The sequence below is a fragment of the Salvelinus fontinalis genome, chromosome 22 (assembly GCF_029448725.1).
Source record: "Salvelinus fontinalis isolate EN_2023a chromosome 22, ASM2944872v1, whole genome shotgun sequence".
Classification (NCBI taxonomy): Eukaryota; Metazoa; Chordata; class Actinopteri; order Salmoniformes; family Salmonidae; genus Salvelinus; species Salvelinus fontinalis.
Genome location: NC_074686.1, coordinates 17,961,850 through 17,986,491, shown reverse-complemented (window position 1 = coordinate 17,986,491; position 24,642 = coordinate 17,961,850). Strand labels below are relative to the sequence as shown.

Here is a 24,642-nt window from a genome sequence, read left to right as displayed (position 1 = left end):
ACCCAAATTTATTTTCGGGGATTTTAACAACTGTACCTTGCGCAAAGTCTTGCGCACATACCATCAGTATGTGAAATGTCACACTAGGAAAAATAGGACTCTTGATTTGTGCTATGGACAATACCAAAGGCGTTCTCTGCCACCACCAGACCTCCTCTGGGGCCAACTTACTGTCGCCTCCTGAAGAGGGAGAAACCCACAGTTAAAACTGTCCAGATCTGGAATGACAACAGTATCACTTGTCTCCAGGGGTGTTTTGACTGTACAATGTGGGAGGTATTTGAGGACAGCAGCTCTGATCTGGATGAACCCACAGAGGTTATTTCAGACTATGTAAACTTCTGTGTTGAGTCAGTTGTGCCTACTAAGACCTGCAAAATCTTCCCTAACAACAAGCCTTGGGTATCAAAACATCTAAAATCACTACTTGATAGGAAGAAGGCAGTTTATGCTGGGGGTGATAGACAGGCTTTAAGAGATGTACAACGTGAGATAAAAAGACAGATACTGGTGGACAAGGAGGCATACAAGCAAAGGGTGGAGAGGACCCTCTCCTCAGGAAACATAAGGGTGGCCTGGCAAGGGATTAAATCCATGGCTAGCGCCCCCCATATAGGCAGGGGAAAAACCAGTGCTGACCTTGGGGGATATGAGGGCCAGAACATGGCTAATGAACTGAATGTTTTCTTCTCAAGATTTGAATCAGACAACTTCGTGTCAGAGGTAAAACAAATGGAAGCATCATTACAAATGTTTTAGAGAGTTGTTGTTCAACAGTCTGATGTTCTAAAGTTGTTCAGGGGATGTAACACATACAAAAGCCCAGGCCCAGACAAAATAAGTGGGCATGTGTTAAAGCACTGTGCTGAACAACTGGCTGGTGTTTTTACAGACATTTTCCAATCCTCACTCAACCAGCAACACGTTCCAGTATTGTGGAAAAAATCAATAATTATACCAATTCCTAAAGTATCGAATCCCTCTGTGCTGAATGACTATCGCCCTGTCGCTTTGACATCCTTAGTTATGAAATGCCTTGAGAAAATTGTGAAAAGTCATATTCTCAGTGTCACCCAGAAGCTCCTCGACCCATTTCAGTTTGCCTATCAGACCAGCAGAGGAGTTGATGATGCCATTCTTACCCTCCTTAACATGGTCTATAGACATCTAGAAGGTGCCAAATCCCATGTCAGGGTTCTGTTTGTTGACTTTTCTTCTGCCTTCAACACAATCCAGCCCTACATTCTGGCTGAGACTCATTCAGGACTTTTCCTTAGATGGGGGGCTGGTTTTGTGGCTGTTGGACTTCCTGAGCCAACGCTCACAGAGAGTCAAAATAGGTCCCCATGTGTCGGATATACACAACACCAACACAGGCTCTCCTCAGGGATGTGTTTTGTCCCACTTCTGTACATATTGTACACTAATAGCTGTACTAGTTCCCATACTGACAGACACCTCGTTAAGTTTGCTGATGACACTACCTTGATCAGCCTGTTGCATGATGACGAGGAACATCATGGCCCGGTCCTAGATGACTTTGTAGAGTGGTGTGAGGAATCACACTTGGTCCTCAATACTAACAAGACCAAAGAGATGTGCATAGACTTCAGGAAGCGTACAACACCTACCTCTGCAACATCTACCAGAAGCCAGAATATAGAAATTGTAGAGGAATATAAATATCTGGGTGTCTTTTTGGACAGTAAGCTTCAGTGGAGTAAATGTACAGACCAGATCTACAAAAAGAGCCAACAGAGACTGTACTTTCTAAAAAAGTTGGGTTCTTTTAATATAGACTGTACTATATTGACTCTGTTTTACAAATCCTTTATTGAGAGAATTTTAACTTTTTGTATTGTTTGTTGGTTTGGCAATGCCACTGTCAGTCAGAGAAACATGCTGAGAAGGATTATTACCACAGCAAGTAAGGTACTTGGAGTCAAACAGACAGGGCATGTGTAAAATGGAGCTTGGTACATTTTAAAATGCCCTTCCCCATGTGGTCTATCATTCACTACATGGCCAAGAGTATGTGGACACCTGTTGAACATATCATTCCAAAATCATGGGCATTAACATGGAGTTGGTCCCCTCTTTGCCGCTTTAACAGCCTTCACACTTCTGGGAAGGCTTTCCTAGATGTTGGAACTTTGCTGCGGGGACTTCAGCCAAAAGAGCATTAGTGAAGTAGGGCACTGATGTTGGGCGATTAGGCCTGGCTCGCAGTCGTTCCAATTCATCCCAAAGGTGTTCAATGGGGTTGAGGTCAGGGCTCTGTTCAGGCCACTAAAGTTCTTCCACACGGATCTCAACAAACCATTTCTGGAACACGCTTTGTGCATGGGGGCATTGTCATGCTGAAACAGGAATGGGCCTTCCCCAAACTGTTGTCACAAAGTTGGAAGCACAGAATCGTATAGAATGTCGTTGTATGCTGTAGTATTCCCTTCAATGGAACTAAGGGGCCTAGCCCGAACCATGAAAAGCAGCCCCAGACCCTTATTCCTCCTCAACCAAACTGTACAGTTGGCACTATGCATTGGGGCAGGTAGCATACTCCTGGCATCCGCCAACCAAGATTTGTCCGTCGGACTGCCAGATGGTGAAGTGTGATTCTTCACTGAAACCTAGGACAGATATTTTGACGCGCTACGTGCTTTAGCACTCAGCGTTCTTTGTGTGGCCTACCACTGTATGCTCGATTTTATACACCAGTCAGCAATGGGGTGTTGGCTGAATCAACTCATTTGAAGGGGTGTCCACATACTTTTGTATATATAATGTAGTGTATATGTGGGGGCTCACCTGCATTCCACCACTTGAGGCCAGCAAACTGAGGCCAAACAGCATGGCTGTGATGCAGATGAGCAGCTCCAGAATAAGGAAGATAACCAGAGTCCTGTCATGACGTTGCCTGCTTGGGTATTGCAAACCCCATCCCCCTCTCCTGCCTCTCCCTTTCCTCCTTCAACCCATGCTGTGATCACAGAGAGACGTCGTAAATTCCTGAGAATCTCCTCATGGCTAAACAGTATTAGAGAGAGGGTAAACTTTCAGGACAAAGAGGTTTCTTCCACCTCACAGAACTTGAGGTACGAACATATTTCATGTTCCGGAGGAGGTATGGAAGATCGGTGAAGAGTCCAGCTATTAACATGTCCGTTTGTCACCACGTGGGAAACTCATGAGAGACTGTGGGACTACATTACCATACCGCTGTTTATATAATAACCTCAGATATGAGGTTTACATCTGGTTGTTGTATAAAATGAATGAGTGAGTATGATACTGTTTGTATAATTGTGTAATATGATTTTGGACTGTTTAATGAAGAAAAATACAAATCCCTTTTGTATTTGAACTAAATCCAAGGACCGCCTCCGAGCCCAGTTAGAATCAGACATCCAAGGACAGCCCCTTCCTGCTATCTGAATAAAAGCCAACTCTGAGAAATTATCATCAGACCAGAAGAACGAAGGTTAAGTACCATTGCTGAATCTTTAACCATATCACGTGGTTAAACTCTTAGACGAATAAGAACAAGTCTTTGATATTGACTACTAGTCTGCAGCTAGGAATTCGGTATCATTGAACGTGAAGAAAGACAACCGCCGAAACATCCATTCTATAACGAATGTCACTCTGAACTATCCACAATAACTACGACAGAAGGAACTCCAACAAAAACGAACTTCTCTCCAACGATCAAGACGACACACACCGAGTGTAACTATATATATTGATTGCAATTGTTCCCGAATGAGTGAGCGTTCAGGTGTAAGGATTAGCATGTCAATTGTTATAAAGAGTATACTCTGTAGTGACTTCTGAATCGACCCCCCATTTTCCCTTTGTCTAACAAGCCGCCATGCTGGTTCAGCCCACTAGGGCATATTTCTCCCATCATTTTCATGTAACCATTTTTAAGTTTGTTTGTTTGTTTATGCATTTCTGTAAATTAATTAGTTAGTAATAAATAAATGATTTAAGACAATTGATGTATGGATGACTCATAGTGAAGACTGGGTTCGTGCAGATAACCAACAATTTACGACGTTTGGAGTGAGACTAACGTGAGGTAAAACTAAATATATCATTAATCAGAAGACTATTGATCAGATATGAAAATATCTGAAAGGTTATATTGGGAAATTATAACTTTGTAATCTGACTACTCTCCCTGGTGCCCTCGAATTCATAGTTAATTAGTTACGTTACAACTCAGTTGATCACGTAATCCCTAATTACAGGAATCTTTGATAAAAACTGTAAGTCTTCAATTTAATGATAGCAAAGACACGACAGTACATATGATGCCGTTAATCAGGAGCTATATGGAACCCATCCAGGCGGGAGAGAGACAGGTGAAAGACACGAGGGATGGACAATGGTATTGTGGTCCAGAGAAAATGCTTGATATTACAGTAGCATCAATCATTTGAATACAGCATCAAATAAAAGCAATACATATTAAACTCACTGCGGAAAAAAAATGTCCAAAAAGTAAACTATTATTTCAGATCTTATCCATTCACTCATCTAGCTAGATAATACAAACAAATGTCAACTAGGACTTTTGAATAACCATATAATCAATCACATGAAAGTGAACACAATTAATAACAACTAATATGTATCTAAACATACGATTGGGTAAGATGCTATTTAAATATTTAGCTGCAATACCTTTTGGGATAATGTTTTGTTAGAGTGACTAAATGAACAAGACAGAAATACTTCTACCTACTGTACCATGCATTTTCTGTGTACAGCACGAGTGTTAGCATTGACCAGAACATATCTAAAATAATGATCAACTACTTATTTTACATTTCATTTCGATCAGCCCAGTGAATTTCCTGAAACAATGTTGCTGCAGTAAACAGTAAACACAAAGAAAGACGTTTCATTTTGTCGAACAATTACATGTTCCCTTGAAACTACAATAACCTCTATAAGATGCTGATATGTTTTTGTATTGTTCTATATGAGGACTAAGTTTGGTCAGTAGTGTTAGCATAGTAGAATATTATCGGTCCAACCTCCTATGACTACCAAGCAGACACACAGAATGAAGTAGGTCAATGACTTTGATGGTATGACCCCATTTTGACATCCTTCCACCATACCTCGGGCGGCAGGTAGCCTAGTGGTTAGAGCATTGGGCTAGTAACCAAAAGGTTGCCAGATTAAATCCACGAGCTGACAAGGTAAAAATCTGATATCTACACCTGAACAAGCAGTTTCTACTGTTTCTAGGCCATCATTGAAAATAAGAATTTGTTCTTAACTGACTTGCTAAGGTAAAATATAATAATTAAGCTGAAATCTTTCATTCTCTGTTTAGAACAATGTTGCTAAAATTGGTCAAAGCCTTGCCACAATAATAAAACATTTTGAAAAGGTAATTTATTATAATAATAACCAAACCCAAACACACTTTTTACATGTTTCATCAATGATTTATTTTGTTTGTATTTAGAGTTGTTGTGGGATGTTTTGATAAAGTTGTCAAGAATCATGTGGAAAGGGAGCCATCTTGAAATATGGGCCATTACACAAATGCACTTGGAGGCCAAAATAAATGTATGCATGTCTGCCAGTATTCCTTGGTGAAGATTTGCGTGCCTGATTCGAAAACCCCAAGAAAATGTGTATAGATTAAATACTCATGAAAACAATATCACTGATTATCTTGGTCATTACTGTATGGTTTGAAGTTTGGTGCTCTGCCTAACCAATTAATCAACTAATGTTTTTAATGCTTATTTTACAGAAAATCTTTGCTTTGTGCGCAACTCAGACTTACGAATAAATATTTTATGATTTAAGTTAAGCGTAGTGATTGTCACGACTTCTGCCGAAGTCGTTGCCTCTCCTTGTCCGGGCGGTGTTCGGCGGTCGACTTCACCGGTCTTCTAGCCATCATCGATCCATTTTTCATTTTCCATTGGTTTTGTCTTGTCTTTCCACACACCTGTTGTCAATCCCGTTCATTACCTGTTGTGTATTTAACCCTCTGTTTCCCTTCATGTGTTTGTCAGAGATTGTTGTATGTCAAGTGTTGTTTTATTAGTGTATAGGTGTGCGACGGGTCCTTGTACCCATTTTATTTTGATATATGTATATTACTCGTGTTTGGAGCATTTCATGGACGTTTATTAAAAGTCTCCATATACACTTCGTTTACTCTCCTGCGTCTGACTTCCCTGCCACCTATACACACGACGTTGACAGAATCTCTGACCTTAAAAAATGAAGTCAGCAGGAGGAGGCACTTCGCTAATGGAGGTTGAGGAACGCGTCCTGAAACAAGCGGAGGAGATTGACAGTATGTGCGCTGCCATGGATCGCATTGTCCAGAGTATGGACCGCTGGGAGAGACAGGGAGCTTTTCCAGTACCTCCACCACCACCTGGAATTCCTTTGAACGTTTTTTCTCCTCCGGAACAGAACAGGATCCAGTTATCCCTACCCACGGGATACAATGGAGATACTGCCAGCTGCCAGGGTTTTCTCCTAAAACTGAACTTGTATCTGGCCACGGTCTCTCCAGTACCATCAGACCGTGAGAAAAGCTCCGCCCTCGTCTCATGCCTTACCGGGAAAGCCCTGGAGTGGGCCAACGCTGTGTGTGGAGAGGATAAGGCGTTGGACCATTTTGAGGAGCTCATCTGCCATTTCCGGAAGGTATTCGACCACCCATCCGAAGGCAGAACAGCAGGTGAGCTCCTCTATCATCTGAGGCAGGGGACGAGGAGTGCTCAGGAGTTCGCTTTGGAGTTTAGGACTTTGGCTGCCGGCGCTGGATGGAGCGACAGGGCCCTGATCGACCACTACCGTTGTAGTCTACGCGAGGACGTCCGTCGGGAGCTGGCCTGTAGAGACACCACCCTCAACTTCGACCAGCTGGTGGATATGTCCATCAGGCTGGACAACATGCTGGCTACTCGGGGACGTCTAGATCGGGGTCTGGTTGTTCCATCCTCCCGCACTCTCTCTCCCGAACCTATGGAATTGGGAGGGATGGTGCGCAGGGAGACCGGAGGGGGTACCCGCTCGAGCACCATCTATGATCGCAGAGATCACACTGCTGATCGGTGCCGGGTTGGTTCCTCTGGGAATAGAGAAGGCAGGCAGGGCACTCTGGCATCACCCCAGGTGAGTAGGCACCATACTCATCCAGAGCCCTCTGCTGCACTTATGTTTGTCTCTGTCACCTTTCCGGATTTTTCCCTGCATTCCCAGTATAAGGCGCTAGTAGATTCAGGCGCGGCTGGGAATTTCATTAATAAAAATTTTGCTCATAGTTTAGGGATTCCTGTTGTTTCTGTGGATATGCCTTTCCCTATTCATGCCTTAGATAGTCGACCAATAGGGTCAGGGTTTATCAGGGAGGTCACCGCACCTTTGTCTATGATAACGCAGGAGGGTCACAAGGAGAAGATTAGTCTTTTCCTTATTGATTCCCCTGCGTATTCTGTGGTGTTAGGCCTACCCTGGTTAACTACTCATAACCCCACTGTTTCTTGGCCACAGAGGGCTCTCACGGGGTGGTCGCGAGAGTGCTCAGGTAGGTGTGTAGGGGTTTCCGTTGGTGCTACTACGGTGGAAAGTCTAGACCAGGTTTCCACCGTGCGCATTCCCCCAGAATATGCCGATTTGGCACTCGCCTTCTGTAAAAAGAAGGCGACTCAATTACCACCCCATCGACAGGGGGATTGTGCGATAGATCTCCTGGTAGACGCTGCATATCCCAGGAGTCACGTGTATCCTCTGTCGCAAGCGGAGACAGTGGCTATGGATAATTATATCTCTGAATCCCTGCGTCAGGGGTTCATTCAGCCATCCATTTCACCCGCCTCTTCGAGTTTCTTTTTTGTGAAGAAGAAGGATGGCGGTTTACGCCCGTGCATTGATTATCGAGACCTTAATAAAATCACGGTAAAATATAGTTACCCGCTACCTTTGATCAATACAGTAATGGAGTCAATGCGCGGGGCCCGCTTCTTCACAAAATTGGATCTCAGGAGTGCGTACAATCTGGTGCGTATTAGGAGGGGTGATGAGTGGAAGACGGCATTTAGCACCACCTCAGGTCATTATGAGTACCTGGTCATGCCATATGGGTTGATGAATGCTCCATCAGTCTTCCAATCGTTTGTAGATGAGATCTTCAGGGACCTGAACGGGCAGGGTGTAGTGGTGTATATCGATGATATTTTGATATACTCTGCTACACGCGCTGAGCATGTGTCCTTGGTGCGCAGGGTGCTTGGTCGCCTGTTGGAGCATGATTTATATGTCAAGGCTGAGAAATGCTTGTTCTTCCAACAATCCATCTCCTTCCTAGGGCATCAGATTTCCACTTCAGGAGTGGAAATGGAGAGCGACCGCATTACAGCCGTGCGTAATTGGCCGACTCCAACCACGGTAAAGGAGGTGCAGCGGTTTTTAGGGTTTGCCAATTACTACCGGAGATTTATCCGGGGTTTTGGTCAGGTTGCAGCTCCCATTACCTCACTGCTAAAGGGGGGACCGGTGCGCTTGCAGTGGTCGGCCGAGGCGAATAGGGCTTTTGGTAAACTGAAGGCTCTGTTTACCTCGGCGCCTGTGTTGGCTCATCCGGATCCCTCTTTGCCATTCATAGTAGAGGTGGACGCATCCGAAGCTGGGATAGGAGCAGTGCTCTCTCAGCGTTCGGGTGTGCCACCGAAGCTTCGCCCCTGTGCTTTCTTTTCGAAGAAGCTCAGCCCGGCGGAGCGTAACTATGATGTGGGGGACCGAGAGCTGTTAGCTGTCGTAAAAGCCTTGAAGGTGTGGAGGCATTGGCTTGAGGGGGCTAATCACCCTTTTCTCATCTGGACTGACCACCGCAATCTGGAGTACATCCGGCAGGCGAAGAGACTAAATCCTCGCCAGGCAAGGTGGGCCATGTTTTTCACTCGTTTTGTGTTTACGCTTACTTACAGACCAGGCTCCCAGAACGTCAAGGCAGACGCATTGTCTCGGCTGTATGACACAGAGGAGCGACCCATGGATCCCACTCCCATACTCCCAGAGTCGTGTTTGGTGGCGCCAGTAGTGTGGGAGCTGGACGCGGACATTGAGCGGGCGTCACGTGCAGAGCCCTCTCCTCCTGAGTGTCCAGCTGGTCGTCTGTACGTTCCGTCTGCTGTCCGCGACCGATTGATCTATTGGGCTCACACATCACCCTCCTCTGGTCATCCTGGGATAGGTCGGACGATGCGCTGTCTTGATGGGAGGTACTGGTGGCCCACTTTAGCTAAGGACGTGAGGATTTATGTTTCCTCCTGTTCGGTGTGCGCCCAGTGCAAGGCTCCTAGACACCTGCCTAGAGGTAAGCTTTTACCTTTACCCGTTCCTCAACGGCCGTGGTCGCACCTGTCAGTGGATTTTGTGACTGATCTTCCACCTTCACAGGGTTACACCACGATCCTGGTCGTTGTGGATCGGTTCTCTAAGTCCTGTCGTCTTCTCCCTTTGCCCGGTCTCCCTACGGCCTTACAAACTGCGGAGGCTCTGTTTACACATGTTTTCCGGCATTATGGGGTGCCTGAGGATATAGTGTCTGATCGGGGTCCCCAGTTTACGTCAAGGGTCTGGAAGGCGTTCATGGAACGTCTGGGGATCTCGGTTAGTCTTACCTCAGGTTTTCACCCCGAGAGAAATGGGCAGGTGGAGAGAGTTAACCAGGATGTGGGCAGGTTTCTGCGGTCCTATTGCCAGGACCGGCCAGGGGAGTGGGCGAAGTTCGTGCCCTGGGCAGAGATAGCCCAGAACTCGCTACGTCACTCCTCCACTAACCTTACCTCTTTTCAATGTGTATTAGTGTATCAGCCGGTTCTGGCTCCTTGGCATCAGAGTCAGACCGAAGCTCCTGCGGTGGACAATTGGTTTCGGCACGCTGAGGAAACTTGGGAGGCAGCCCACGTCCACCTTCAGCGTGCCATAAGGCGCCAGAAAATTGGCGCAGACCGTCGCCGCAGTGAGGCCCCGGTGTTCGTACCAGGGGACAGGGTCTGGCTCTCGACCCGAAACCTGCCCCTCCGCCTGCTCTGTCGGAAGCTGTGTCCGCGGTTTGTGGGGCCGTTTAAAGTCCTGAGGAGAGTGAACGAGGTATGTTATAGATTACAACTGCCCACTAATTACCGTATTAACCCCTCGTTCCATGTGTCTCTCCTCAGGCCGGTGGTGGCTGGCCCGCTCCAGGAGGCTGAAGTGCGTGAAGTTCCTCCGCCTCCTCTAGACATCGAGGGGGTCCCGGCGTACGCTATTCGATCCATTTTGGATTCGAGACGTCGGGCGAGGGGCCTTCAGTACCTCGTGGACTGGGAGGGGTACGGGCCGGAGGAGAGATGCTGGGTTCCAGTGGAGGACGTTTTAGATCCTTCCATGTTAAAAGAATTCCACCGCCTCCATCCGGATCGCCCTGCACCTCGCCCTCCGGGTCGTCCCCGAGGCCGGTGTCGACGCGCTGCTGGAGCCGCGCGTCAGGGGGGGGGTAATGTCACGACTTCTGCCGAAGTCGTTGCCTCTCCTTGTCCGGGCGGTGTTCGGCGGTCGACTTCACCGGTCTTCTAGCCATCATCGATCCATTTTTCATTTTCCATTGGTTTTGTCTTGTCTTTCCACACACCTGTTGTCAATCCCGTTCATTACCTGTTGTGTATTTAACCCTCTGTTTCCCTTCATGTGTTTGTCAGAGATTGTTGTATGTCAAGTGTTGTTTTATTAGTGTATAGGTGTGCGACGGGTCCTTGTACCCATTTTATTTTGATATATGTATATTACTCGTGTTTGGAGCATTTCATGGACGTTTATTAAAAGTCTCCATATACACTTCGTTAACTCTCCTGCGTCTGACTTCCCTGCCACCTATACACACGACGTTGACAGTGATCTCATGTCAGAATACCGCCTTCAATGAAGGCATTACACTAATACTTCCATAAAAGACTGTCGTAGCTGAATCAGAATTAGTTAGGTAACATAGATGAATAAGATGTTTTATTTACTTTATACTTGTCTTTAGATTGTCTTTTGGACTATACTGTTGGCAGTTGCATTTTCCTTTCTCCTCTAGGGAAAAGTCACTTGGGGCCCAGATAGGGGAGAGGTCAGGCTTGTCTTTTACATGTCTGGTAATAGGCAGAATATCAGAAAGGGAGAAGTAAGGTTTGAACATTGTCTTCATAATGAATATATCTGTGAAACCATTTGAAGGGCTCCACTATGTCTGTACTCCAGTCATTCCCTCCTTTTCCCATTGGGGGGAGGAGTATGGCAGTGTCTGGAACCATTGTATTACCCATCTGATGTTGCATGAATCTTGACCTAGTATATGACCTGGAGCCTCACTCCCCTCCGTGAGCTTGTCCGGGAGGGGGTGTATTTGAGATGGGGGTATCTAGAATTGACAATTGATATATGCCATTGGATGAGGTAATGTTTTGGTACTAGGAAGTACCAAGAACGAGAAGTAGGACCTCGTCTAAGAGACCAAACTGAACGATAATTTATAGCTAATGCTATCTGGCTATGGGATACTCCTCTCGAAAATAAAAGGCCTTTTGTGAAGTTCCTAAGATCTGTGGTTCGTCATGTCAGTTGAGAGGGGTGTATCTTGGCTATAAAAGATACTAAGTATTCTTTTGTAAGCACTCTCAGAGAATAGAAACGGCATGCAGCTCCAGTCTCCGGCAGTGTTAACAGTGGTAGGAGTCCTGATGGTAAGGCAGGTGTTTGGACATCAGGCCCAGAGCAGCTGTGGAGAAGGCAACACTAATCAAATGCAGCTCCAGGGTACATTTTACCTGGAGAGAGTACACAAATACACTGAATACACTGAGATTAACATTATACATTGAAAGTTAGGGTTTTTCATATGTGTGATTTCTTATAATTGCCTACATCACTATCAAAGATCCGTGGACACACTCTGCCACAACAGGAGCAAACATACATTAAAGAATTGTGTGCACCATTTCGGGATAATGTGTTGTTCAGTGCATACTGTTGCAAAAGGCAGCATATTGCATTATACCCACCCATAAGATAGAAGGCTTCCTGCCCGCGTGGACAAGGACTGACCCAGACAGGATGAGCTATGGGAGTACACACATAACAGAATAAAACAGATGACTCACAGGTCAGATTACACACCTATACAGTGATGAAAATAACTGATTCAACAAAATAAATAATGTGTGTTCTATTCTAGAAAATTGCCATTGTACAGCTGTAAGCCTTTCAGGTGTGCTGGATCAGGGTTGGAGCGAAAGCCTGCAGAAGGGTCGTTCTCCAGGAGGAGGGTCGTTCTCCAGGAGGAGGGTCGTTCTCCAGGAGGAGGGTCGTTCTCCAGGAGGAGGGTCGTTCTCCAGGAGGAGGGTCGTTCTCCAGGAGGAGGGTCGTTCTCCAGGAGGAGGGTCGTTCTCCAGGAGGAGGGTTGGCCGGGCCTGGTTAAAGTAACACTGCCATTGTAGAGGGCGCTGTTGTAACAGTTGATACTTGGCCTGTAAATTCTGACTGGTACGTGTCATCTGGAGTAGGTAGAAATTGCACTTACTAACGGATATAGGGTTGGGATTTATTTATATCGCCCTAATTGTTAAGGTTAGGATTGGGGTTAGGGTATCTGATTCTAGATCTGTGGTTGGGGTCACCATTGGCTCACTCACATGTAGGACAACAATCAAAAGGACATCACCAGTGAAGTGGATCTCGTGGAGCTGCAGCACAGAGGCACTCAGGCAGAGGACAAGACATCCCATGATGATCTGGACAGCCTGAGACCATACATAAAGAACTAGCATCAGTACCATTAACAGACCATTACATAGATAGAACAATGAGACAGATATTTCACTGGATGTATAAATGTGAAGCATCCGCTTGGCGTTTCCACTCACTACCAAATATGGTAGTGAGAGGAAGCCCACTGGCCGGCAGCGGGAGAAGATGGAACAAGATGGATTTTGGCCGACAAATTTTCTCATTGATGAAACATTTGATCTCAATACAGTTTTCTGCTCCCAAAACTAGAAATATGTTATGAACAGAGTGGACAAATTTTTGCCCTGCAATGATTTTACCCGTTGCAAAAAAAAAAAAAAATCGCAATGTTTAGAAGGATTGCAGGTGAATTGAGTTATTGCACACGCGCACTTCACAGAGTAGGCATTCCCTAACTGAAATATGCAGATGTATGCTAGAACACGCCAATAGTACCTCGCTAGCTCGTGCTTGGCTCTTCCCACCTCCTTGCTTGTGCTTCCCACTATGACTAATTTGTTCCCATTGGAAACAACAGGCTGTGGTCTATCTTGGTTTAGTTAGAAAAATCTTTGGCCATTATGTGGCTCGACGGCTCTGTGTTTGGTATCACAGTAGTCATGTTCAGCAGATACACCGTAGCAAAACGTGTTGTAATTGAAAACAGAATTGAGCATTTCTTAATGGACATTCCAGGAATTCCTCCCTGATTCAGTTTTTTCTCTTTCGTTTGGTGCCTACTGAACACGACCTAATGATGGGTTTGATTCAGGCAAGGGAATATAAGAGTCTCCTAAATTTACATATTATCATTATATTATAAGGCAATTTGTTGATGCTTTATTCTACGTACAGAATTTCAACTGGTATTGATTCATATCATATCCTTATAGTGTATCACACACATCTGTATGATTGAATGCTCATGTGATGATGTCACTCACCCCCAAGGTTTTAGCATCCACCTTATGGAAGGAGCCCACCTGTCCAGAAGTGAGGTTGCTGGGGAAAGGAAAGGGGTCCTGGCTTTCAAGGCCCATGTTGTCGAGGGTGACAGGGCTTTAGATTGAAACAATGAAGGAAAGCTAACAACATTTTTCTAGATAAACAGTAATTAACTAAGAAAATGATTAACAAGACAATCAATGAAAGCTACAGTAAATTACTAGAAGGGTATACAAAGATGAAAAGAGAATGAGGAGGAGGAAAGGTATGTTTTTGAAGGAGAGCAATAATAAAGAGAGCTCAAATTAGCTCAAATGAAACTGCAGAAAATCTTTTATCAGGATAATATGAGGAATTAGGGATACTTCCTTGGTATCGGTGTAAAACATGTAATCTATGGTTTGAACAAATATGCATATGCATTAGTGGGGGAAACCTGCAAATTGTATTGACAGAGGCTATTATGACCTCTGGGAATAGCAGGCAATTATAGGTCATTGTGATCTCGAACACCCGGCTCTCAATTACATTTAAAAATAAAATAAATATAATACCTAAATTATCAAGAATATCAATCAATATCATGTTTGCATCCCAATTAACTTCAAAATATTTCAGAGCAGGTCAATTAGACATCAGCCCCTGTCAAAAAATCGCAACATCAGGACCACAGTCAATTTTGGCAATTCTCCAAGCTCTGTACTGCGCCATCATCACACAACTTTAACACACTATTCAATGTCATCTTCACAAATACTGCACACAATGTTTTATTCAGAGAACCTGTAGATATATGCAATGCTCTGTGGTCGTCAACGTAGTTAAATAATGGTAGGCTATTGTAAGTTTAACCATACACCTGCTAACTTGGGCTAGGTAGGAAGGGCACATGTGCTACTGCATACGACATGTCCCAGTTAGACCATCTCACAAAGTGTTTATTCTGTCTTACCTCCTAGGTTCGAACAACAAGTAGTTACCTTATTTATTGTCAGCTAATACATACAGCTACTCGAGTTGGTGGTTGATGGGATCAAAAATCTGGGAGATGTAATGTGTATGAGCTGTAGGTGGATGGGAAGTTTTTCACTGCAGTGGTGAGGCGCAGGATGTGCTTCTGCGCTGAAGTGTGAGTGCATGAGTGAGCCTGTGTGCCTCTGGCTCGGAGATTACTCTTCTCGACTACACCTACAGCATCATTGTGCAAAATAGTATGCGGCATCATATGGATATGAATGCAACAGAAGTTCAACATTCACCTTCTGCTACTATTTCTGTCAAGCCGTTTACGCATACCGTTTGACGCATATGTATGAGCAACTGCCTCTGCAACGCAATGCTGCAACGCAAAAGCAGCGTTTCATTGGCAATTTATGTAATTCTGGTGTAGAAAATTCAAAAGTCTGTGTGTTCGAAGCGTTATTGTGATCAAATTGATTCCCAAAACGGCCCTTATTGACAATAGGCCCAAAGAAGCAGAGGGGCATTGTCCTACATTTTTATCCAATGCAAGATGGCAAGCATCAGGGCAGTCCCATACTCGATGCAGGTGTCTTGTGTATTAGCATGCCCTGAGCAATCTAAACTCAAGGACATGAGAAGGTTCACCTAAGGGTGCGTTCCTCTGCCAGGCATGCCAAATACTGGAACGCCTGGATAGGTGTTGTACGTATCAGCTAACCACATCATATGTTATAGCAATCTGTTGCCCGATGGATGGCACAGACGATGACGTGCAATCGGCAACCATTGGTTGCAACGTCTGAGCAGAGGAACACGACCATAATATGTGCAGGGAAGCGGGGAAGGGGAGCGTCACTGAGTGATTTACTATTTAAAGCCAAAGGGCCTATAGCAACCATGGATGGCCACTAGATTATCTCCAGCTGATCTCTCGTTAAACCATCAATATGCGTTAAATTCACCCACTCAACTGATCTCAATTGCAACCATTATTTGTCACCTCATTACAGCTCCCTAAAAGCTGATGGTGTGACGTCTTAGTCCTGCTTGCTACCAAAGTCTTTCAAGATACAGTATGTTCGCCCTCGGGTGTGTATTATCATTGGAACAATTTACTCTTACTTTTTGAGCAGAATAAAGATGATTTATCAATTTGACAATCATTATGTACAACTGAAATAAAGTATTTCCTCGTATACCATGGCAAATGTACTGTGGCAATTTATCCGACAAGTTGTATGAATGGAAAACTAATGTTGGTGTAGCCTACTGGTATTATTTTATTTGTTTCCAATTTATATAATGCATTAAATACAACTGTCTTAAAATTAAATTGTCTGGTGTGGTCATTTCTTTCAGGGGAAAATTTCAGGGGAAAATATCCCTGGACTGTACATTTTTGAAATTTGTAACTAAATAAAGTAAATTGGGATTGAGTAATATAATCTACATTTAGAAAATCTTCATTTGGATAGTCCATCTGTAATACCTCATTTTTGTTTTCAGGAATTTTTACAATATAGCCAATTGCAGCTGGCCTATCTGTCGGGGAATTGCTCATTTCTGCCTCCAGGATAAGGTTAATGACAATAAATGTCTGGCTCAAAGCCAAAATAACTGACGGTGTGCTACTCATTCCAATTTCACTGGGTTCTTGATCGTACTTTATTTACACCAGGATGTCTGAGTGGTTTAGAAGTTGGAAAAAAAATCCAAGGAACGGTGCATTCTTGTGGGTACCAACCCCATTACTGGAAAAAGCTTACTTTGGATGTAATCAACCCTCATTTCACTCATTTACATTTAGCGTGGATCAAATCTGAAAGAAATGTCCTTGTTGGTTCGAAACCTACATCTGGTAGAATGTTTGGTTTGGATGTAATCAAGTTTCATTTACATATTGTCTGGATCAAAGCCAAAAGATCTGACTGTGTGCTCCTTATTCCATTTTGACTGGGCACTCGATTTCATGTCCTTTACACCAGGATGGCCGAGAGGTTAAGGCGTTGGACTTAAGATCCAATGGACATATGTCCTCGTGGGTTCGAACCTCACTCCTGGTAGAAGTTTATCTTTGATTTGGATGTTATCAATTGTTTGGATCAAAGCTGAAAGAATTGACTTTGTTCCACTTATTCCGCCTTGACTAAGCAAGTGTTTATCCTTTATAAACACAAAAGATGGCTGAGTGGTTAAGGTGTTAGAGTCATTATCAACTTAATTATTATTCTTCTTGCTTCGAAACCCCGTTCTTGTATTAAGTTTGATTTGGATGTCAACAAGTCTCGTTTAGATATTGTCTGGCTCAAAGCCAAAAGAACTGACTGTGTGCTCCTCATTCCAATTTCACTGGGCTCTTGATGATACTTTACTTACACCAGGATGGCTTTGTGGTTTAGACTGCTGGAATAAAAATCTGACAAACAGTATGTTTTGGTGGGTACCAACCCCATTCCTGGAAAAAGCTTACTTAGGATGTAATCAACCCTCATTTCACTCATTTACATTTAGCGTGGATCAAATCTAAAAGTGTGCTCTATGACTATGACAAGTTCTTCCATTTTTGACTCAGCTCTTGTTAATCATTTAGAAACACCTGGATGGCAGTGTGTTTAATGCATTAGACTCATGATCGATATTAAAATGTCCTTGTTGGTTCGAAACCTACATCTGTTAGAATGATTGATTTGGATGTAATCAAGTTTCATTTACATATTGTCTGGATCAAAGCCAAAAGATCTGACTGTGTGCTCCTTATTCCATTTTGACTGGGCACTCGATTTCATGTTCTTTACACCAGGATGGCCGAGAGGTTAAGGTGTTGGACTTAAGATCCAATGGACATATGTCCTCGTGGGTTCGAACCCCACTCCTGGTAGAAGATTATCTTTGATTTGGATCTTATCAATTGCTTGGATCAAAGCTGAAAGAATTGACTTTGTTCCCCTTATTCCGCCTGGACTAAGCAAGTGTTTATCCTTTATAAACACAAAAGATGGTTGAGTGGTTAAGGTGTTAGAGTCATTATCAACTTAATTATTATTCTTCTTGCTTCGAAACCCCGTTCTTGTATTAAGTTTGATTTGGATGTCAACAAGTCTCGTTTAGATATTGTCTGGCTCAAAGCCAAAAGAACTGACTGTGTGCTCCTCATTCCAATTTCACTGGGCTCTTGATGATACTTTACTTACACCAGGATGGCTGAGTGGTTTAGACTGCTGGAATAAAAATCTGACGAACAGTATGTTTTTGTGGGTACCAACCCCATTCCTGGAAAAAGCTTACTTAGGATGTAATCAACCCTCATTTCACTCATTTACATTTAGCGTGGATCAAATCTGAAAGAAATGACTATGACAAGTTCTTCCATTTTTGACTCAGCTCTTGTTAATCATTTAGAAACACCTGGATGGCAATGTGTTTAAGGCATTAGACTCATGATCGATATTAAAATGTCCTTGTTGGTTCGAAACCTACATCTGTTAGAATGATTGATTTGGATGTAATCAAGTTTCATTTACATATTGTCTGGATCAAAGCCAAAAGATCTGACTGTGTGCTGCTTATTCCATTTTGACTGGGCACTCGATTTCATGTTCTTAACACCAGGATGGCCGAGAGGTTAAGGCGTTGGACTTAAGATCCAATGCACATATGTCCTCGTGGGTTCGAACCCCACTCCTGGTAGAAGTTTATCTTTGATTTGGATGTTATCAATTGTTTGGATCAAAGCTGAAAGAATTGACTTTGTTCCCCTTATTCCGCCTTGACTAAGCAAGTGTTTATCCTTTATAAACACAAAAGATGGCTGAGTGGTTATTAAGGTGTTAGAGTCATTATCAACTTAAGTATCATTCTTCTTGCTTCGAAACCCCGTTCATGTATTAAGTTTGATTTGGATGTCAACAAGTCTCGTTTAGATATTGTCTGGCTCAACTCCAAAAGAACTGACTGTGTGCTCTCTTAATTCCAATTTCACTGGGCTCTTGATGATACTTTACTTACACCAGGATGGCTGAGTTGTTTAGACTGTTGGAATAAAAATCTGACGAACAGTATGTTTTTGTGGGTACCAACCCTATTCCTGGAAAAAGCTTACTTAGGATGTAATCAACCCTCATTTCACTCATTTACATTTAGCGTGGATCAAATCTGAAAGAAATGACTATGACAAGTTCTTCCATCTTTGACTCAGCTCTTGTTAATCTTTTAGAAACACCTGGATGGCACTGTGTTTAAGGCGTTAGACTCATGATCGAAATTAAAATGTCCTTGTTTGTTCGAAACCTACATCTGTTAGAATGTTTGATTTGGATGTAATCAAGTTTCATTTACATATTGTCTGGATCAAAGCCAAAAGATCTGACTGTGTGCTCCTTATTCCATTTTGACTGGGCACTCGATTTCATGTTCTTTACACCAGGATGGCCGAGAGGTTAAGGCGTTGGATTTAAGATCCAATGGACATATGTCCTCGTGGGTTCGAACCCCACTCCTGGTAGAAGTTTATCTTTGATTTGGATGTTATCAATTGTTTGGATCAAAGCTGAAAGAATTGACTTTGTTCCCCTTATTCCGCCTGGACTAAGCAAGTGTTTATCCTTTATAAACACAAAAGATGGTTGAGTGGTTAAGGTGTTAGAGTCATTATCAACTTAATTATTATTCTTCTTGCTTCGAAACCCCGTTCTTGTATTAAGTTTGATTTGGATGTCAACAAGTCTCGTTTAGATATTGTCTGGCTCAAAGTCAAAAGAACTGCTTGTGTGCTCCTCATTCCAATTTCACTGGGCTCTTGATGATACTTTACTTACACCAGGATGGCTGAGTGGTTTAGACTGCTGGAATAAAAATCTGACGAAAAGTATGTTTTTGTGGGTACCAACCCCATTCCTGGAAAAAGCTTACTTAGGATGTAATCAACACTCATTTACATTTAGCGTGGATCAAATCTGAAAGAAATGACTATGACAAGTTCTTCCATTTTTGACTCAGCTCTTGTTAATCTTTTAGAAACACCTGGATGGCACTGTGTTTAAGGCATTAGACTCATGATCGATATTAAAATGTCCTTGTTGGTTCGAAACCTACATCTGTTAGAATGATTGATTTGGATGTAATCAAGTTTCATTTACATATTGTCTGGATCAAAGCCAAAAGATCTGACTGTGTGCTCCTTATTCCATTTTGACTGGGCACTCGAATTCATGTTCTTAACACCAGGATGGCCGAGAGTTTAAGGCGTTGGACTTAAAATCCAATGGACATATGTCCTCGTGGGTTTGAAACCCCACTCCTGGTAGAAGTTTATCTTTGATTTTGATGTTATCAATTGTTTGGATCAAAGCTGAAAGAATTGACTTTGTTCCCCTTATTCCGCCTGGACTAAGCAAGTGCTTATCCTTTATAAACACAAAAGATGGCTGAGTGGTTATTAAGGTGTTAGAGTCATTATCAACTTAAGAATCATTCTTCTTGCTTCGAAACCCCGTTCTTGTATTAAGTTTGATTTGGATGTCAACAAGTCTCGTTTAGATATTGTCTGGCTCAACGCCAAAAGAACTGACTGTGTGCTCCTCATTCCAATTTCACTGGGCTCTTGATGATACTTTACTTACACCAGGATGGCTGAGTTGTTTAGACTGTTGGAATAAAAATCTGACGAACAGTATGTTTTTGTGGGTACCAACCCTATTCCTGGAAAAAGCTTACTTAGGATGTAATCAACCCTCATTTCACTCATTTACATTTAGCGTGGATCAAATCTGAAAGAAATGACTATGACAAGTTCTTCCATCTTTGACTCAGCTCTTGTTAATCTTTTAGAAACACCTGGATGGCACTGTGTTTAAGGCGTTAGACTCATGATCGAAATTAAAATGTCCTTGTTTGTTCGAAACCTACATCTGTTAGAATGTTTGATTTGGATGTAATCAAGTTTCATTTACATATTGTCTGGATCAAAGCCAAAAGATCTGACTGTGTGCTCCTTATTCCATTTTGACTGGGCACTCGATTTCATGTTCTTTACACCAGGATGGCCGAGAGGTTAAGGCGTTGGACTTAAGATCCAATGGACATATGTCCTCGTGGGTTCGAACCCCACTCCTGGTAGAAGTTTATCTTTGATTTGGATGTTATCAATTGTTTGGATCAAAGCTGAAAGAATTGACTTTGTTCCCCTTATTCCGCCTGGACTAAGCAAGTGTTTATCCTTTATAAACACGAAAGATGGTTGAGTGGTTAAGGTGTTAGAGTCATTATCAACTTAATTATTATTCTTCTTGCTTCGAAACCCCGTTCTTGTATTAAGTTTGATTTGGATGTCAACAAGTCTCGTTTAGATATTGTCTGGCTCAAAGCCAAAAGAACTGACTGTGTGCTCCTCATTCCAATTTCACTGGGCTCTTGATGATACTTTACTCACACCAGGATGGCTGAGTGGTTTAGACTGCTGGAATAAAAATCTGACGAAAAGTATGTTTTTGTGGGTACCAACCCCATTCCTGGAAAAAGCTTACTTAGGATGTAATCAACCCTCATTTCACTCATTTACATTTAGCGTGGATCAAATCTGAATGAAATGACTATGACAAGTTCTTCCATTTTTGACTCAGCTCTTGTTAATCTTTTAGAAACACCTGGATGGCACTGTGTTTAAGGCATTAGACTCATGATCGATATTAAAATGTCCTTGTTGGTTCGAAACCTACATCTGTTAGAATGATTGATTTGGATGTAATCAAGTTTCATTTACATATTGTCTGGATCAAAGCCAAAAGATCTGACTGTGTGCTCCTTATTCCATTTTGACTGGGCACTCGAATTCATGTTCTTAACACCAGGATGGCCGAGAGGTTAAGGCGTTGGACTTAAAATCCAATGGACATATGTCCTCGTGGGTTCGAAACCCCACTCCTGGTAGAAGTTTATTTTTGATTTTGATGTTATCAATTGTTTGGATCAAAGCTGAAAGAATTGACTTTGTTCCCCTTATTCCGCCTGGACTAAGCAAGTGCTTATCCTTTATAAACACAAAAGATGGCTGAGTGGTTATTAAGGTGTTAGAGTCATTATCAACTTAAGTATCATTCTTCTTGCTTCGAAACCCCGTTCTTGTATTAAGTTTGATTTGGATGTCAACAAGTCTCGTTTAGATATTGTCTGGCTCAAAGCCAAAAGAACTGACTGTGTGCTCCTCATTCCAATTTCACTGGGCTCTTGATGATACTTTACTTACACCAGGATGGCTGAGTGGTTTAGACTGCTGGAATAAAAATCTGACGAAAAGTATGTTTTTGTGGGTACCAACCCCATTCCTGGAAAAAGCTTACTTAGGATGTAATCAACCCTCATTTCACTCATTTACATTTAGCGTGGATCAAATCTGAAAGAAATGACTATGACAAGTTCTTCCATTTTTGACTCAGCTCTTGTTAATCTTTTAGAAACACCTGGATGGCACTGTGTTTAAGGCATTAGACTCATGATCGATATTAAAATGTCCTTGTTGGTTCGAAACCTACATCTGTTAGAATGATTGATTTGGATGTAATCAAGTTTCATTTACATATTGTCTGGATCAAAGCCAAAAGATCTGACTGTGTGCTCCTTATTCCATTTTGACTGGGCACTCGATTTCATGTTCTTAACACCAGGATGGCCGAGAGGTTAAGGCGTTGGACTTAAGATCCAATGGACATATTTCCTCGTTGTTTCGAACCCCATTCCTGGTAGAAGATTATCTTTGATTTGGATGTTATCAATTGTTTGGATCAAAGCTGAAAGAATTGACTTTGTTCCCCTTATTCCGCCTGGACTAAGCAAGTGTTTATCCTTTATAAACACAAAAGATGGTTGAGTGGTTAAGGTGTTAGAGTCATTATCAACTTAATTATTATTCTTCTTGCTTCGAAACCCCGTTCTTGTATTAAGTTTGATTTGGATGTCAACAAGTCTCGTTTAGATATTGTCTGGCTCAAAGCCAAAAGAACTGACTGTGTGCTCCTCATTCCAATTTCACTGGGCTCTTGATGATACTTTACTTACACCAGGATGGCTGAGTGGTTTAGACTGTTGGAATAAAAATCTCACGAACAGTATGTTTTTGTGGGTACCAACCCCATTCCTGGAAAAAGCTTACTTAGGATGTAATCAACCCTCATTTCACTCATTTACATTTAGCGTGGATCAAATCTGAAAGAAATGACTATGACAAGTTCTTCCATTTTTGACTCAGCTCTTGTTAATCATTTAGAAACACCTGGATGGCAGTGTGTTTAAGGCATTAGACTCATGATCGATATTAAAATGTCCTTGTTGATTTGTAAGAAATTGTATTAGATATTGGTAACTTGTTTTAACAACTTCTCAACATTAGCTATAGTTGACACAACATACACACCCCCTCTTTCTCTTGGACATATGCTGGACTCATTAGACATATACACAACACCCACAACTCCCCTCCCCCATGACAATCACACAGACACACACAACTCATGCTTGGAGCTCAGGACAAAGAACTATCTCAGGAACCTATGGAATGTGGACACCAGGCCTGTTCAGGACTACCCAAGACCCAGATCGACCAATCGGAAGGCCAGACTTACAGATCTACCTACTTTGCTTGTTGTCTATATAATACTGTACAGTTCTTGAAACTATCTCTTTTCCGGACGATTCAATAAGAATCAGACAGAAAGAGCCTTGCTGCAAGATTTTACTAAGATATCTTTACATGTAATTAAACGGCCTTATTATAAAATTATCCACCTCGTCCTATTGTCTCCTCTTGTTCTCCTGTCAACAGTAAACGTTTTACTAACAGTTCGAAACCTACATCTGTTAGAATGATTGATTTGGATGTAATCAAGTTTCATTTACATATTGTCTGGATCAAAGCCAAAAGATCTGACTGTGTGCTCCTTATTCCATTTTGACTGGGCACTCGATTACATGTTCTTTACACCAGGATGGCCGAGAGGTTAAGGTGTTGGACTTAAGATCCAGTGGACATATGTCCTCGTGGGTTCGAACCCCACTCCTGGTAGAAGATTATCTTTGATTTGGATGTTATCAATTGCTTGGATCAAAGCTGAAAGAATTGACTTTGTTCCCCTTATTCCGCCTGGACTAAGCAAGTGTTAATCCTTTATAAACACAAAAGATGGTTGAGTGGTTATTAAGGTGTTAGAGTCATTATCAACTTAATTATTATTCTTCTTGCTTCGAAACCCCGTTCTTGTATTAAGTTTGATTTGGATGTCAACAAGTCTCGTTTAGATATTGTCTGGCTCAAAGCCAAAAGAACTGACTGTGTGCTCCTCATTCCAATTTCACTGGGCTCTTGATGATACTTTACTTACACCAGGATGGCTTTGTGGTTTAGACTGCTGGAATAAAAATCTGACAAACAGTATGTTTTGGTGGGTACCAACCCCATTCCTGGAAAAAGCTTACTTAGGATGTAATCAACCCTCATTTCACTCATTTACATTTAGCGTGGATCAAATCTAAAAGTGTGCTCTATGACTATGACAAGTTCTTCCATTTTTGACTCAGCTCTTGTTAATCATTTAGAAACACCTGGATGGCAGTGTGTTTAATGCATTAGACTCATGATCGATATTAAAATGTCCTTGTTGGTTCGAAACCTACATCTGTTAGAATGATTGATTTGGATGTAATCAAGTTTCATTTACATATTGTCTGGATCAAAGCCAAAAGATCTGACTGTGTGCTCCTTATTCCATTTTGACTGGGCACTCGATTTCATGTTCTTTACACCAGGATGGCCGAGAGGTTAAGGTGTTGGACTTAAGATCCAATGGACATATGTCCTCGTGGGTTCGAACCCCACTCCTGGTAGAAGATTATCTTTGATTTGGATCTTATCAATTGCTTGGATCAAAGCTGAAAGAATTGACTTTGTTC

General features: G+C 42.6%; 9 non-coding genes across 9 annotated transcripts; all 9 read left to right on the top strand.

Moving 5' to 3' along the window:
* The first annotated feature begins 16,686 nt into the window (after nucleotides 1-16,686).
* Nucleotides 16,687-16,769, top strand: trnal-uaa (transfer RNA leucine (anticodon UAA)). The gene has a single exon. It is a non-coding gene; the product is annotated as a tRNA-Leu (tRNA).
* A 732-nt stretch (nucleotides 16,770-17,501) lies between these two features.
* Nucleotides 17,502-17,584, top strand: trnal-uaa (transfer RNA leucine (anticodon UAA)). Its single transcript has one exon. It is a non-coding gene; the product is annotated as a tRNA-Leu (tRNA).
* A 726-nt stretch (nucleotides 17,585-18,310) lies between these two features.
* trnal-uaa (transfer RNA leucine (anticodon UAA)) lies at nucleotides 18,311-18,393 on the top strand. Its single transcript has one exon. It is a non-coding gene; the product is annotated as a tRNA-Leu (tRNA).
* Nucleotides 18,394-19,124: 731 nt separating this feature from the next.
* Nucleotides 19,125-19,207, top strand: trnal-uaa (transfer RNA leucine (anticodon UAA)). Its single transcript has one exon. It is a non-coding gene; the product is annotated as a tRNA-Leu (tRNA).
* A 717-nt stretch (nucleotides 19,208-19,924) lies between these two features.
* Nucleotides 19,925-20,008, top strand: trnal-uaa (transfer RNA leucine (anticodon UAA)). The gene has a single exon. It is a non-coding gene; the product is annotated as a tRNA-Leu (tRNA).
* Nucleotides 20,009-20,737: 729 nt separating this feature from the next.
* trnal-uaa (transfer RNA leucine (anticodon UAA)) lies at nucleotides 20,738-20,820 on the top strand. The gene has a single exon. It is a non-coding gene; the product is annotated as a tRNA-Leu (tRNA).
* A 726-nt stretch (nucleotides 20,821-21,546) lies between these two features.
* Nucleotides 21,547-21,630, top strand: trnal-uaa (transfer RNA leucine (anticodon UAA)). Its single transcript has one exon. It is a non-coding gene; the product is annotated as a tRNA-Leu (tRNA).
* Nucleotides 21,631-23,675: 2,045 nt separating this feature from the next.
* On the top strand, nucleotides 23,676-23,758 carry trnal-uaa (transfer RNA leucine (anticodon UAA)). The gene has a single exon. It is a non-coding gene; the product is annotated as a tRNA-Leu (tRNA).
* Nucleotides 23,759-24,493: 735 nt separating this feature from the next.
* On the top strand, nucleotides 24,494-24,576 carry trnal-uaa (transfer RNA leucine (anticodon UAA)). Its single transcript has one exon. It is a non-coding gene; the product is annotated as a tRNA-Leu (tRNA).
* Nucleotides 24,577-24,642: the final 66 nt, after the last annotated feature.